The sequence below is a fragment of the Scyliorhinus canicula genome, chromosome 6, assembly GCF_902713615.1.
Source record: "Scyliorhinus canicula chromosome 6, sScyCan1.1, whole genome shotgun sequence".
NCBI classification, from domain to species: domain Eukaryota; kingdom Metazoa; phylum Chordata; class Chondrichthyes; order Carcharhiniformes; family Scyliorhinidae; genus Scyliorhinus; species Scyliorhinus canicula.
The window spans coordinates 29,373,947-29,390,627 of NC_052151.1; positions in this window are offsets into that span (position 1 = coordinate 29,373,947).

Consider the following 16,681-nt stretch of genomic DNA (forward strand, 5'->3'; position numbering starts at 1 on the left):
CAGTTGACTTGACTGCAGCCTATACCCACCTCCACCCAATAATAAAAATCTCATCCTTGCAGGCACATTCTCCCGAGGTGATCTGGGAATTTTCCTGATTCCCATTCCTTGAGGATGAAAATCTAATTTGACAACTGTCATTTCCTTATTTCCAATTTTAATTTCTCTAGCCTCAGTCTCTAAGGGATGCTGTTTTGCTTTTGTTACTTTTTGCCTTCTTACATACTTATAGAAACACTTGCAGTTTCTCTTAATATTTCTGGCTAGCTTACTCGCATTCTATTTTCTGCCTTTTGTCAATTTTTGGTCATCCTTTGCTGGTTTCTAAAACTCTCCTAATCCTTGGGCTTACTTCTTTTGCAAATATGATTAGCCTGTTCCTTCAATCAAATACTGTCCTTCACCTCAGTAATTAACCATGGATGGATCGTTTTTCCTGTGAAATTTTAATTTCTCAAAGGAACGTATACTCATTGAGAATTAGAAAATATATCTGTGCTTGCGTTCCAAGCAAACAATTTGTCCTAAATACATTTATCAAGCCTGTACTCATATTCCTTTATCCCCTCTTCCTTCATTTGCCTATCCAATCTAATCTTGAATGTTGTCATAGTCGTTGCTAACACTGGAAGTCAATTCCACAGCTGTAGGACTCTCTGTTCTCAGTTCTAAATCTCTTATGTTTAATCTTGTATATTATGGCCTCCACATTCCTGATCTCTCAACAACTGGAAACAGTCTAATTGAATCTACCCTTTCCTATCTGTTCATAACTTTAAATACTTCTTTCATGCTGATAGGGAGAAAACAGACATTCCCAACATACAGGCAATTTTATATTTCTTTCATATACTCATCATCTGTAAATTGCTGTGACAAATGTGGTGACCTCCCACCCCCTGATGTTGCTTCTATAACTGTAATTTCGGTGACTCTGAGTCATTTAATAGTTTTCGGTCTTCATCAAAATTTCCTAAAAATACTCCCTATTTGCACTTTGTCATTAGAATCAGTTAATATGCTGCATTATCATGATAATTCATTATGCTTTTTTGTAAATTTCATCAGTAAGTTTGCACAGTTTTAAAATAACTTCATATAGCAGCCTATGTACAGCCAAATATCCAAAAATTATTTCACAGCACTCGTCAAAAAATTAGAAATCACCGAATCTTCAAAGACCTCTGAATATTGCAAGCTCAGTGAGGGCTCCTAGTGCCCTTAATGTGAATGCACAATTTATATTGACATTCATTTTAAGCTATGTATTATAATAATAATCTTAATTGAAATGAAAATCACTTATTGTCACGAGTAGGCTTCAATTAAGTTACTGTGAAACGCCCCTAGTCGCCACATTCCGGCGCCTGTTTGGGGAGGCTGGTACGGGAATTGAACCGTGCTGCTGGCCTGCTTGGTCTGCTTTAAAAGCCAGCGATTTAGCCGAGTGAGTTAAACCTATTCTCGCAAGTAAGTTTACATTAACACCGCAATGGCATTACTGTGAAAATCCCCTAGTCACCACGTTCCGGCGTCTGTTCAGGTACGCACAGGGAGAATTCTGAATGTCCAAGTTACCCGACGGCGCTTTCAGGACTTGTGGGAGGAAACCAGAGCAAACCCGGAGGAAACCCACGCAGACATGGGGAGAACGTGCAGACTCCGCACAGACAGTGACCCAAGCCGGGAATCGAACTCGGGACCCCGGCGCTGTTAAGCAACAGTGCTAACCAAAACAAGTTCTGATGAAAGAAACAACTGCAAATGATAAAAATGGGGAAATTACTGATAAGGATAGGATGTTTTAAATCTGAGCTCAGAAAATTGGTATTGCAGTCTTCAATATATGCCTGGTGGATCCAATAATGGGTGCTACATGATACCGCTTACGCTAATTTACAGCCAGCAGCCAGAGTCAAACACAGAGACCAGGCTCGCCTGTGCATATAGAGGGAAACTAATGTGTACAACTGAAAAGACAAAATAAGTTTGGGAAGGATAATAAACAGTTGCATTGCAAGTTAAATATTGCTTTACAGGACAGAACACAAGAGAAGAACTTGGAATACTGGTGGATAGATCACAGAATGCATTTACAAAGTTTGTAGCAGGAGGAGCAGGAAAAGCAGTAGATCTTTGAGCTCTATCAGCAGAGGAATAGAACGTAAATCTCAAGAAGCAATGCTGGATGAATCTGGAACATTAGTCTGGCCCCGCCTTAAAAACTGTTCACAATCCTGGTCATCATAATCTGAGAAAATTATCAACTTATTGGAGAGGTTTCAGCAAAGGAAAATTAAACTGATAGCTGAATTTTGAGGTGAGGTTCCAGAAGCTGAAAATGCTTACAATGGAGAACAGAAAGAGCAGTCTGATCTTATGCATGATCCAAAAAGTTACGAACAAAATACAAAGCCGTGCACATATGAAATTGACAGGCAGGAAAAGGTTGTCATGTCTACCCCAAAATGTCAATGTGCCAATTCAATGTTAACAATCCACAAAGACCAAATGAGAGTATGGTATTAAACTCAAAGGAGGGTGAAATGTCACTCCCTGTTTAACTATTTTATGCACTGGTGAATGTGTGGAATTAGCTTGTATGGGAGGTAGTGGGGTTTGATTGCACTAATGAATTCAAGGGATGGTTCGATATGGGATATGGGGGGGAAAGCTAATAGAGGGGTATGACACTTTTTGTGGGATATAATAATACTCTAGACACTGGGGCCAAACAGAAAAGCTACTTTGGTCTTTTCGAACTCTATATATTCTGATGTACAAGCTGTGAGATGTGGGTTTGAGGCTTGCAACTGTGCTAATTGTGTGAGGGGAAGTGAAGAATATGAATATTATACGAGCCCTGATTAAAAATAATTATTGGTAGGTGAGTAATGGGGTGTGATGAATAGAGCAATGGTTGGGACTAGTGTTGCTCTGTTTATCTGGTTCTAAATATGGTGGTCAATATAGTCGCCTTCCTTAATCCTAATTATGTTTGCTCCAGAGTCGCCAGGTATCTTTCGATACTGCCACAAGGTTCAAACCCAAATATTGATCAAAGAACCAATGCACCAGTTAGTTAGTTCAAAGTCAATACTATTTATTTACACACACAGTAATATCTACTCATGCACAAAATACCACAAACTAAACTATCTCTAACGCCAACGCCTATACTTAACTTTGGGGGCCCACTCAGTCAGAGGAACAATGGCCGTTGTTCGGATCTGAGGTCATTGGGTTTGAAGTGGTACAGAACAGCTAAGGTTGTCCGTCTGGTAGCGAGCGTTGACCTTGGACTTACTTGCTTCGGGTGCAGCTGGTGGACGGGTCTCTCCGCTTCGAGAGCCGAGTACAAGAGAGCGATTCTCTCTCGGAGGCTTCTTCTTATACCCAAAGGGGGCTTTGTGCACTTTTGGGTGGGCCTTGAACTTGGTCCCAATTAATTGGACCGCATCTTGATCACTGGTATTGATCTTGACCAATAAAGGGGTGGGTGCCCTGATGGCTGGGTGTGTCCTAGGTGGCCGTTGGCCTTGCTTTGTTTGTGTCTTTCTGGCGCCGGGATGTCTGCAATAGCATTGGTTACTTGAGTATCATTCCTTTGTTCCCGGAGATGGGCCATCAATATGTTAATTGACCTACAGTTTTAGTCTCGTCTGGGAGTTGCTTCTCAATACGCAGGCAGGCTCTGTGCCTATCTGCTTTCTTAGCATTGTCCATGTTTCCCTATAATCTTTGCAAATATCCATTTTGTATTCTGGAAGTGGCCATCTCAGATGGCTACACTCCCTCCTTGTGATCCTCAACGCGATGTGTGAAGGATCAAATAACTGCATCTTCTTTGTTCTCCTCTGAAGTCGGGCACCCATAAGTAAGGACAGGCCCTACACTACTCTGTCCTATGAATTGACACTGTTACCTAAATGACTTTATGTACATGCATCATTATAAAATTCTACGGGCGCTATGACATTCAGGCATGCATTACAAAATAAAAAACTGGAACCTCTAACTATCCTTACCTAAACTATCCTCAATCAATCAAAAGAATTTACAACATTTTAAACTGTACAATAGCAGCAACACAGGTCTCTCTGGCTTGGCAGTCAAGCACAAAGGTTTACATTTTTTTTATTGGAACGAACAAAACACACAAAAAAAAGGATGCACTTTAATTCACTGAAAGGGGTTGTAGGGTTTGTTGAAGTCCGAAAATAGGGGATCAAAATGTGTATTTTAGGGTGCGGGAGTCTTCCGCCATTTCCTCAGTCTTACGGTCTGAACGACACTGCAGAGTATCGCAAGTACTAATAGTGATTCCACAACGTAGGATAGGGAATACCACGTTATGAACCAGTCACACCAGGTCGGTGTACTGGGTACTGTCTTGGGGTACAGTGTATGGCAGGGGTGTGTAACATTCACGGTTTGCGTGGTAGGGGTCAGGGGGGTAGCTTCCGTGCGCAACTGGACTGATCCCGCTAAGATCCAACTGTAGAGCATGATGGTTGTCTTCATCTTTTCTTCTTTCTTTCTTCCTCTTTGGGCATTCCTCAGGGATCAGTGCTGGGATCTTTGCTGTTTGTAATATCATTTAGAGGAAAATAGGAGCTGGTTTAGCTCACTCAGCTAAATCGCTGGCTTTTAAAGCAGACCAAGCAGGCCAGCAGCACGGTTCGATTCCTGTACCAGCCTCCCCGGACAGGCGCCGGAATGTGGCGACTAGGGGCTTTTCACAGTAACTTCATTGAAGCCTACTCGTGACAATAAGCATTTTTCATTTCTGTTGTTCCGGAGTTCTATGGACACAAGCATAATTTCTGTTATTATCTTGTTTAAGATTCGCATGTCTGTCTGTCTGTCCTCTTATTGCCAATTACCCATTATAATTGGTCACCACCTGTGACTCCCTCATTTTTTTAAAAACCAAATCTTTGGGGCAAGACAGCCGAGAAAAAACTGACACAGTGCGAGCCGTCTCGCAACCTGTGCAATCTACCATCCCAGCGTTCGAGGATGTAAATAGCATTTGGAAGAAACCTAAGGGTCGCCATAAACAAACATAAGAGTTTTGAACTGAAAGTGCGAAAATGGGGTGCATATGGGCCGCGGCGGGTAAGAATGGGTGGAATCCCCGGGTAGGACAGTGACCAGTGCCGTATGTGCTCTACCCGAGCGTGGCTGACCAGGGGGTCCTCAGGCGGGGACCAGTGCCGTTACTCCACTGCCTGAGTGACCGGACAAGAACGGGTAAGAGTGTGGTCATCGTGGTGGTTGCAGTTATGCTATCTCCTGTCTCGAAGCAGAAGAGCAGTTATGAACTGTTGTCTACAGACAAAATTGTTCCTTTAACTGCCAGCGGGCATCAAAGGAGTGGTGTCATGGGGCCATGAAAACATTTTGCGAACAAACAACATTCAACATTGACAGTAACAAACATTTAAACAACAAACTTACATAACAAAATTGTGCAGGTTCCATTAGAAAGGACACCGTAAATCTCCATCGGTTCCTTTTTACCATCATGTGGACACCTCATTGCTTTATAGCGAACAGAGTCGCAAAGGGATTCGTTTGGTGGGAGTCAGACTCTAAGTCATCATCTTCTCCCTGTTGCCATACTCTTGACTGGACTAATCGTGCAAAAATGGCTTGGGGCAAATTGGGGTCCATCTCATCATTCCGGATGAGCCTGAATGAATTGTCTCGGTGCCAGTATTTAGTATCGAGGTTGGAGCTGCTCGGAGTCAATCAATATTCGGCGGGCGGTGGGTCTGGATCAGGGGCTTTAATATACGTTACCTCGAAGGGATCGCTGGAATCATGTTCGGAGTCGCTGGGAGTGGGGCCTGGTGCAGGGGTACAATCGTAACGTGTGCTGGGTCTATCGCTATCATTGTCGCTGTTGGTTGGGGGAGGGGAGAGTCGGAGTCGTGCCTCTGGAGGTGGAGTCAAAGTCGTGTCTGAAGATGGGCTGGACAGGTTAAGGGTGGGTAGGAATACGTTGTTTGTGGGTGGGTCGTGTTCATCTGCTGCTGCAAGCGAGATGTGGTGCGAATGGTTGTTCTAGAGCCATAAGCCTTAAACTGGTTTATGTGGAACCACGCAGACTTGCCATTAGGATATGTGTGTGATCTTGTATACAGAGGGGTTGACTTTGTCAGAGATGGAGTACGGTCCGGCAAATTTGGGGGAGAGGAACGAACTGGGGTTGTATAGGGCGAGCATGACTTGCTGCCCTACTACAAATTCCACGGTGTGTACCATCTTATCAAAGCAAACTTTGCTTTGCTTCTTGCAGGTTCCAAGTCTAACAGCTGCTGCAAGCTGGGCTGCCTTTATATTGTCAATGATCTGCTGTACAGCTTTCTCATGCGTGAGGGTGGTGACTGCGGGGCTGGCCAAATCCAGTCCTAATAAATACTCTGTCCTTTTCATGGGGCGTCCGGTCATGAGGGTGTGCGGGCTGTATCCTGTGGACGTGGATACCGTGTTTCGTATGAACATTAATGCAAATGGGAGAACTGTGTCCCAGGTGCCATTGTGCTGGTGCACCATTTTTCTGAGGGTCGCTTTCAAAGTTCTGTTCATTCCTTCTACTATGCCGCTTGATTGGGGGTGGTATGCAATATGGAACTTCTGTTTTATTCCGAAAATTGTAAGGACATTTTTCATTACTCACCCTGTAAATTGGGAGCCTTGATCCGACTCTATACTGCGGGGAAGTCCCCATCTTGTAAAGATGCGCTGAGTGAGGATTGTAGCTGTCGTTCTGGATGGAAATGCTTCCACCCATTTTGTGAAGGTGTCGATGACCACCAACACATACTTGAAACCATTCCTGCGGGGTGGGGGGGGGGGGGGGGTCCTATATAAACAATTTGTAAATTCCTCCAGGGGCATTAACGGGGCAGGTGTGACTTAGCTGGCCTTTTCTTGCATATCTGTCCGGATTATTCTGGGCACAGATCAAGCAATTCTCGATGTAGTGAGTCTCATCAGTCTTTAAATCAGGCCACCAGCAGAGAGGTCTGTGGTGGGCTAGGGTGGGTTCAATGCCCTGGTGTCCATGGTTGTCATGGAACTGACAAATAAATTGATTCCTGTCCTGGCTGGGACTACATAAATTCCGTCTGTTAAAATCACACCGTCATATGTGGTTAACGAGTGTTTAAACTTATCATAAAGGGCTGGGAAGTCGCCTTTTAAAACTTCCCGGACCTTCTCATCTTCTTTTTGGGCCTTCGCTAGATCCTGAATGTTGGTCTGTGGGACCTGAACCGAGTGTACTGGGGCGCTCTCGGGGGGGTTCCAAAAGTGACCATATCTGGAACCTGCCTTTGCGAGGACGTTGCCGGGGGGGGGAAGAACGATGATGGCTGCGAACTTTAATAATGCCATATTTCCTATCTTTAGCTGTCTCCAGGATATGCCGGAGTAATGGGGCTGAGGGTAGGGGTTTTCCGTCTGCGGAAACAAATTCTCTCGATTCCTACAGGGGTAGGAAAACGGTTAAACTATTACAGACATACAAGCTGTCCGAATAGATGTCTGCTGGGACGGGAACGAGTCGGGGTGGTCTACAATATAAGCTATGGCTGCCAGTTCTGCTGCCTGCGCGCCTAAGTGTCCTGGCAATTTTAACAAAATCTCTTCTAACGCACGTCCCTGCGTGTCCTCTACATAGATACCACAACCGGTAATCCTTTTGCCGTTTAAAACTGTGGAGGAGCCATCCACATAGATTCTAAGGAGTGCGCATGTGTCTGTGGGCTGGGGTCTCTGGGGTGAAGTACCTGGTTTCGGGAGAGCTGACTTAGGTATAAAGGGTCCTGTATTGTGCCTTGTGGTTATTATTTCACACTCATGGGGTACCTGCATATTGTAAAGTATCAGCGAGCAAAGTGTGGGTCTTTGTCCTCTTAACTGTAATGTCCCATCCCTGTAAGAGAAGGGTCCAACAGGCTGCACGGATTTGGCTGACTGTGCGTTCCTTAAGTCTACCATCTAGTAGGAGTTGTGTTGGGGTGTGTTCAGTTAGAATGGTGATGGGGTTGAGTCCTGTAATGTAGGCAAAGTATTGTACTGCCCAAAAAACTGCGAGCAGGTGCCTTTAGCAGGCAGAAAATCCTTGCTCGACAGGATCTAGTACGCGTGCGGCGTATGCCACGGGGTCTAAACGATCATGTCGTTCCTGGAGGAGCACGGCTGAAAGGGTTCGGTCGATGCTTGCAACTTCAATTGCGTACGGGGAGAGTGGATCTGGGACCTGTAACGCAGGGACTGTGCTGAGGGCTCTTTTTAATGCATCCACGGCATCCATGTGCTGTGGAAGCCATTCCCAAGGTGCTTGCTTATTGAGAAGATCGGATCGGGGCGCTGCCTTTGTGGCGAAACCGTCGGTGCGGTTTCTATAGTAGCCAACCAGTCCTAGAAATGACCGGAGGGCTGTGACATTGTGGGGCAGGGGCAATTTGACGATCGGGTCACTTCTTTTCTGTTCGATCTCGCGTTTACCATGCGTGATTAGTGTACCCAAGTAAATCACCTTTTCCTGTAAAATCTGGGCCTTCTTGGGGTTCACTTTACATCCAATGTGTTTTAGGAATCCTAATAGTTCATCGAGAAGCAAAATGTGCTCTTTGCATCCGTCTGTAGAAGCAGGTCATCTACATATTGGACCAGACAATCGGGTCGGGAAAATTTTGCTAAACCATTTGCCAGCTGTCGGTGGAAAATGGAGGGGGAGTTCTGGAAGCCTTGTGGAAGGCACGTCCACGTATATTGCTGTCCCTGGAATGTGAAAGCAAATTTGTACTGGCACGCTTTATCAATGGAATAGACCAAAAGCCGTTGTTAATGTTTAAAACTGAAAAAAACTTTGACTGTAGTCCCTGTTTGAGCATGGTCTCGGGACTCGTGGCTACGGTGGGGGCTGCTGCTGGGGTTATTTTGTTTAGTGCCCAATAATCAATGGTCAGTCACCGTGACTCATCGGGTTTCCTGACGGGCCAAATTGGGGCATTATTTGTGGAGGCTACTGATGGGAGTACGCCTTGATCAAGTAGACTCTGGATCACTTTTGAGATTTCTCCCTCTGCCTCTTGGGGAAAACCGTACTGCTTTTGGGGTCTGAGGTCGGAACCTGCAATGTTCACTAAGCCAGCAATCTTGCCACAGTCGGCTTGTGCTGTGCAAATGCTGCTTTGTGTCACTGCAGGACTTCCCTAACTTGTTTGTCCTGACTAATGGCTCGAGGGTCAAACCAGAAGTCTCCTACTGCGCTGATCCTATTTTGATAATCTCCAACTGTGAGTGTGGCGGCGGCCCGTGCGGCCTTTGCCATTTTCCACACACATCTATTTACCGGATCGAATGATAGATTGTGGGCGCTCATAAAGTCAATTCCTAAAATGTGTTCGGCTGTCTGGGATAGGTCGACCAGAACTACAGGGTATTTTGTTTTAATGTTCCCTATCTGTATCGCTACAGGGGCTGTGATGTGTCCCTGCTGTAAGTGTCCTGTAAAACCGCTGAGAGTGATGGTGTCCATGGTGGGCCATGTATCTCGCTGAAACATTGTGAAGGGATTTATCGTGGTACGGGACCCTCCTGTGTCCCAAAGAAATTCCACGGGGTGTCCCCGAACTGTGCCTGCCACTACCGGTCTACTGGATTTGTGCCAAAGGGTGTCGCAGACCCAAGTTGGGGAGTCCGAACACCGTCATTGTGTTCATATCTGGGGTATTAGAATGGGAGCTAACACTGTGAATTGGCTTTGCCCTATTCCTATTTAGGGTGCCTGTCTGCTAGTTTCTCTGCTGTTTCTGGGGCGCATTGCACTCTCGTGTGAAGTGCCCTAATTGACTGCAATTATAACACTCCTGGGATTTGGTCTGCTGTGGGCCATTCCTGCCCTCATTTACCCATACGGGGTTCTGGTGCATCCCAACTGGATGCATGTCTGCCTGCTCTTCCTCTGCTTTACTGTACGCTGATTTTCCCTGCATGGACTGTTCCCAAGCGCGGGACAATCTTTTCAAAACCCATTTCTCGTTGTGGGCCTCATTTGAGGGGCCATAATTTGTGCAAGCTCTCTGTCCTGTCTCTGTCGCATGACAGACTAGGATGCGGGTCTATTTGGCCATATTATTTGGGGACAAATGGGCACGGGCTAACTCTCCGAACACCGCAGTAAAATGTATCCACAAGTGTCCAGCAAACGCTGTGGGGTGCTCTTTCTTCTTTTGCCTACACTTGTTTAGGCCTTCTACGGGGTCTTTGTTATAGCCGATCGCGTCCAAGGTCGCTGTGTGCATTTCTTGGAGTGTGCCTCCGCCTACATTCCGTGGGTCGGGAAGGGCTGCCACGACTGAAGGGTCGAGGCTCAAAACAGTGAGCTTCACTTGCTCCTTTTCATCCAGGCCATACATGGTCGCCTGCTGCTTTACTCTTGCAAAGAACTGGTGGGGGTGCGATGTGGGTAGGAAGGGTGAAATCTTCTCACATGCGTCCCTTAATTGAGTGATGGTTAATGGGGTTGTGTACAGGAAATGTGGGTCTCCTTCTGTTGTGGCCCTGCATTGTGTGGTTACAGGGTTCATGGGGTTGTGCTCTGCCTACGCAGTCGGGGGTTGGGGTGCTTTTCGTTTCTGGGGTTTTTCCTGTGTACGTGTGCCATGTACATATCTATGGGCAGTCTCACTTAACTCCTGCCAGTCGGGGCCATTTTCTTGGTCTAACTGGGGTCCAAACGTGCTCTGGAACCCATTCTGAACAGAAAGCAGGGATTGCAGTTCTGCAATTTGCTTCCGCCACTTTGTGTGATCTACCGAGCTCTGCCTTTGTTCCGACGTGGAAATGTGGAGCGCTCGTAGGGCTGCTTTTACGTCGTTGCACTGTTTCTGCAACTACTCAACCTGTTGTTCGGTTTCCTGTCTTACCAAAACTGCGCGTTGCGTGTCTTGGTAGGCCTTATCATATTGGGTCTGAAAACTACTCAAATGGGCGAGACAAGATTGGTGTGCCCGCTTGGCATCAGCCACCTCTTTGGCCCTCGCTTCTAACTGCTCTCTCAGTTCCCTGTTCTCTCTCTCATATTCGCTCACATCTCCTTCACTATTCCTGTCTCTCTCTTCAATCTCTCTACGGAGCGCCCTCACGACCTCCTCTGTGCCTCGCAATTGTGCCAAGCAGGACATGATTTCCATCGGCTTGCAAGCTTTCCCTAAGCTCTTCTTGTGAATCTCTGACAGGTTCTCCCACCAAGTATGCCCGATACTTCTGGGACCTGTTTCATCGTTCGCACAGAGTTCGCTCCAAAGGGGCCAACCTTTCCCTTTGAGGTACTTTCCGATTTCCTCCTCCCATACGGGACACTGTCCTACTCTTCTGGTCGCTGCAACTTCGAATTCCATGGGTTCATAAGGCGTTCCATTGCCTTCATTGCCATTTTTCTCGCTATCTCTGGGGTCCTCTACTGAATTTGGAACAGCGGGTGATGTAAACACGGGTACGGCTTACGCTAATTTCCAGCCGCCAAAACTCCCGACAGTTTTACGCAACAAAATCTCTCAGGTTTATCTTATATCCCTGTTAATACGCATGCAAATAACACACTTCCGAATCTTGATGGTTTGATCAGTATTGGTCTTACATTTGTGGTTTTTCTGTTTCCAATTGGATATCTAATTCAAAGTTTGGGTTCTCTCGGAGTGACTAGGCCACTTCTAAGTCGAGTCCTGGCAGAGTCGCCAGTAAATGTTGCTCTGTTTATCTGGTTCTAAATATGGCGGTCAATATGGTCGCCTTCCTTAATCCTAATTATGTTTGTTCTAGAGTCGCCAGGTATCTTTCCGTACCGACACAAGGTTCAACCCGAATACTGATCAAAGAACCAATGCACCAGTTAGTTAGTTCAAAGTCAATACTATTTATTTACACACACAGTAATATCTACTCATGCACAAATACCACAAACTAAACTATCTCTAACGCTAACGCCTATACTTAACTTTGGGTGCCCACTCAGTCAGAGGAATAATGGTCGTTGTTCGGATCTGAGGCTGTTGGTTGCAAAGGTATACAGGAGAACAGCTAAGGTCGTCCATCTGATGGTGAGCGTTGACCTTGGACTTACTTGCTTCTGGTGCAGCTGGTGACAGGTCTCTCCACTTCGAGAGCCGAGTCCAAGAGAGCGATTCTCTCTCGGGGGCTTCTTCTGATACCCAAAGGGGGCTTCCCGCACTTTTGGGCGGGCCTTGAACTTGGCCCCAATTAATTGGACCGCATCTTGATCACTGGTATTGATCTTGACCAATAAAGGGGTGGGTGCCCTGATGTCTGAGCGTGTCCTAGGTGGCCGTTGGCCTTGCTTTGTTTGTGTCTTTCTGGCTCCGGGATGTCTGCAATAGTATCGGTTACTTGAGTGTCATTCATTTGTTCCCGGAGATGGGCCATCAATATGCTAATTGCCTTACAGTTTCAGTCTCGTCTGGGAATTGCCTTCTCAATACCCATCCAGGCTCTGTGCCTGTCTGCTTTCTTAGCATTGTCCATGTTTCCCTATAGTCTTTGCAAACATCTATTTTGTATTCTGGAAGTGGCCATCGCAGATGGCTACACTAGTAGTAGGCTTGGTGAAATATGGCATTTGAAGATGTATTCACTTGCCTTGACCATTCATGTGAGATCACTAAAACTTCTTCCTGTCTTGAATCAATTCCCTATCTGATGAGAGTATCAAATACCACCTTTGCAATCATCTCTTGCCATTGCCTTCTGAGCAAGTACCTGGAGGGCCTCCTGCCCCTGAAATCAGAAGGCATCTTGTCTCTATTCCACCTCTTTAACCAAGACTTCAAGTGCAGTATCCGAAAGCCTTGGTGCCTGCCCCTCCCATGTACAGGACACTGTTTTTAATGATCTCAGCATTTCCAATACACATTCCCTTTAACAAAGTGCAGGTGATAGTGCTAGACATTTGCGTTATCCGTCCCCTTGCTGCAGCCAATAAACACAACAGGAACAACTGGCTGCATGCAGGAATGGTGGTAATGTGCAGGCACCATAAAGTTGGCTTTCAGCCCCTGCATGTCAATTAACAGGCAATGCAATCCCTACGCATGTTTTCAGAGCTTCTCTGATTTAACCCCAGTTATCTTTATTTATTCCATCAAAACCCTTCACAAGAAAAGGAGGATTAGTTAAGTAAAAGACAAAATCAAAGTGAGTCAACGGGAAGTTTATTGAAATTGTACATTCATTTAAAAAATACAAACTAAACGTACTAAAAGATGGAGTGAAGTTAAACATCACTGGGACACAGGTTTCAAACTAATATAAATTGGTGGAATTCAGTTCTTCCACTGTACAAATCTGCCCAGAATGCCCTTTGTAGGCGAATAACTGTTACAAAGCCGAAGAAAGTTGCTTTATGTCAAATTAGCCGATTTCAGCTTGTGAAGATGGTAATGTTGGACTTTAGTCTGCGGGAGGAAAAAAGGTAATATACAAAGATTCTTACTCCTGTTTAATGTCTGCGCCACCTGCTACATATTGTTATCATATGAGTGCAAGGTGAGCTGTGCTGTAATGCCTTCTACAGTGGAATAGAACATAGAACATACAGTGCAGAAGGAGGCTATTCGGCCCATCGAGTCTGCACCGACCCACTTAAGCCCTCATTTCCACCCTATCCCTGTAACCCAATAACCCCTCCTAACCTTTTTAGTCACTAAAGGGCAATTTATCATGGCCAATCCACCTAACCTGCACATCTTTGGACTGTGGGAGGAAACCGGAGCACCCGGAGGAAACCCACGCAGACACGGGGGGAACGTGCAGACTCTGCAGAGACAGTGACCAGCGGTGAATTGAACCTGGGACCCTGACCCTGTGAAGCCACAGTGCTATCCACATGTGCTACCGTGCTGCCCGAATAGTTCAGCATTCGGTAGCAAAGCTCATACATGAATAACAATCATATGACAATATATCGTAATGGTTTATAACTGTGAAAATACCAGCAAGAAGTTAATAAGTTCATGTGAAACAGTTAGCAAAAGTCAAAAATAAATGTCTTGTTCAAATTAGGCATTGAATGAGAAACCAGCAGTTGTTGTTACAGCCTCTCACTTCTACGCCCCATTATTTCAGGAAGTACTTACCTCTTGTATCAAGTATCAACTGATAGAATATGCTGTTCTACTGACTGTTTCATATTTACTGTTTTTAACTTTTCTGACAGCTGGCCTGAATGGTTCTTGTCAGACAAATCTGAACTAGTCTACTACCCATCACATGCAGCAGTTGTAAGCTCTATCAGCATGTCAAACATAAGCTGACAAACGATGCCATCCACGGATATTAAGTTAAAAAATGCAAACATTGGAAAAGAAAAAAACATCTCTGTCAAGCTCCTTGGAATCGTGTCAATATTGGACACAGTTTCTGCAATCTCACTGACCAAAGCAAACAGCATCCGTTTAAAAGTCATTCTAGCTGTTATAAACTAACCGAGGTAGTTGGCCCTGAGCAATTTCTTTCGCACTTCAACAGGAATGTTAAGTCCACAATGTCGGTCACTGAAAAGATGTTATGAATCTAAATAAAGTTAATTGCAAAGTATTGTGCTCAACATCAGAGTGACCACCAACAGTGATGCTGTTAATTCTGAGAAGGGCTTCCCATTGCTTCCATGGGTTTATTCAGTTGATAGTTGAACCACAAATACCAGGTAGTTCCTGTGTCAGAGCCAATTTAACTGATCTCCAATTTAGTTGGGATAGGCTGTCACAATTATAAGATTATAAGACTCAGTTCAGCATTTCAAAATTGAGGAAACATTGGCTTGGACTGTCTACTCCTGATCATTTCAAAGAACTGTAGTGTCAAGCATGGCTCAGTTGGTAACACTCTCACCTTAGTCAGATGTTTGCCTATTAAATTTATGATTGCTGCAGCAGGTAACTCACATATTAAGTCCCCAAACCCATCCCAAAGCAAAGGTCTGGGGCGAAATTCTCCGACCCCCAGCAGGGTCGGAGAATCGCCCGGGGCCGCCGAAAATCCCGCCCCCGCCATGTCCAGAATTCTCCCACCCGCAAAAAGTCGGCGTGCCGCCAATCCCGCTGCCCGCCTCGGAGAATGGCGGGGGCCGGCGGGAGGCTACGGGTTTCTGTGCTGCCGTTATTCTCCAGCCCGCGATGGGCCGAAGTCCCGCCGCTGGGAGGCCTCTCCCACCGCCGAGGTTTGAACCACCTCTGGTGGCGGCGGGAGTGGCGGCGGGAGCAGGCCCCCGGGGTCCGTGGGGGGGGGGGGGAGGCGATCGGACCCCGGGGGGTGCCCCCACGATGGCCAAGCCCGCGATCGGGGCCCACCGATCGGCGGACGGGCCAGTGCCGTGGGGGCACTCTTTCTCTTCCGCCGCCGCCACGGCCTACACCATGGTGGAAGGGAATCCCCCAGACGCATGCGCCGGTGGTGATGTCAGCGGCAGCTACTGCTGACGTCACCACCGGCGCATGCGCGAACCGGCGAAGGCCTTTCGGCCAGCCCGGGCGGCGGGCGTCAAAGGCCGTTGGTGCCGGTTTTGGCGCCAGTCAGCGTGGTGCCAACCGCTCCGGCGCGGGCCTAGCCCCCAAAGGTGCGGAGAATTCCGCACCTTTGCGGAGGCCCAACGCCAAAGTGGTTGGCGCCACTCCGCTACGCTGGGACCCCCTGCCCCACCGGGTAGGGGAGAATCCCGCCCCAGGAGTGTGATGGGTAATGCTCCACTTGCCCGGATGAGCAGCTCCAAGAATACTCAAGAAGCTCCACACCATCAGGGACAACGCAGCCCACTTGATTGAGACTCCCCCGTCCATCGCCCTCAACATTCATTCCCTCCACCACCGAGGCACAGTTGCAGCAGTACGTTCCATCTTAAACTCACCAAGCCTCCTTTGACAGCACTGTCCAAACCCACAACCTCCATCACTTAGAAGGACAAAGGTAGCAGAGGCATGTGAACACCATCATCTGCAAGTTCCCACCAAGCTACACACCATCTTGGAACCAGAGGCAATCTTACACTTTTGGTCCTGCGCACGCTCTCCCTCTCTGTGGGGATCCAACGTCACACCCCGCCCCCTGGTGACATGGCACCCCACCCCCATGACATTAAGTCCCACCCACAATGGCGTTAAGTCCCACCCCAAATAATGCCAATGCCCTCCTGACCCCACCCACCCTCAGCTCACACAATGCAAGTTGCAGAAACCCCAAAGCACTGCTTGACAGACTGCTGTAGTGCTCTTTAACTTATGATAACAACAAGCCTGTACTAACAGATAAACTGAAACTAAGCCTACCTGTTGTCAGCACGGTGGTAGAGATGGTCAATATTGTGATCTCTGTCATGAGGCGATGAAACATGAAATGGCTGATGAGCAATGAGATGGAGAAATCAGCGATGATATGACTGCATAGTAGCACAGTGGTTTGCACTTCACAGCACCAGGGTCCCGAGTTCGATTCCCGGCTTGGGTCACCATCTGTGCGGTGTCTGCACGCTCTCCCCACGTCTGCGTGGGTTTCCTCCGGGTGCTCCGGTTTCAACCCACAAGTCCTGAAAGGCGTGCTTGTTAGATGAATTGGACATTCTGAATTCTCTCTCTGTGTACCCGAACAGGTG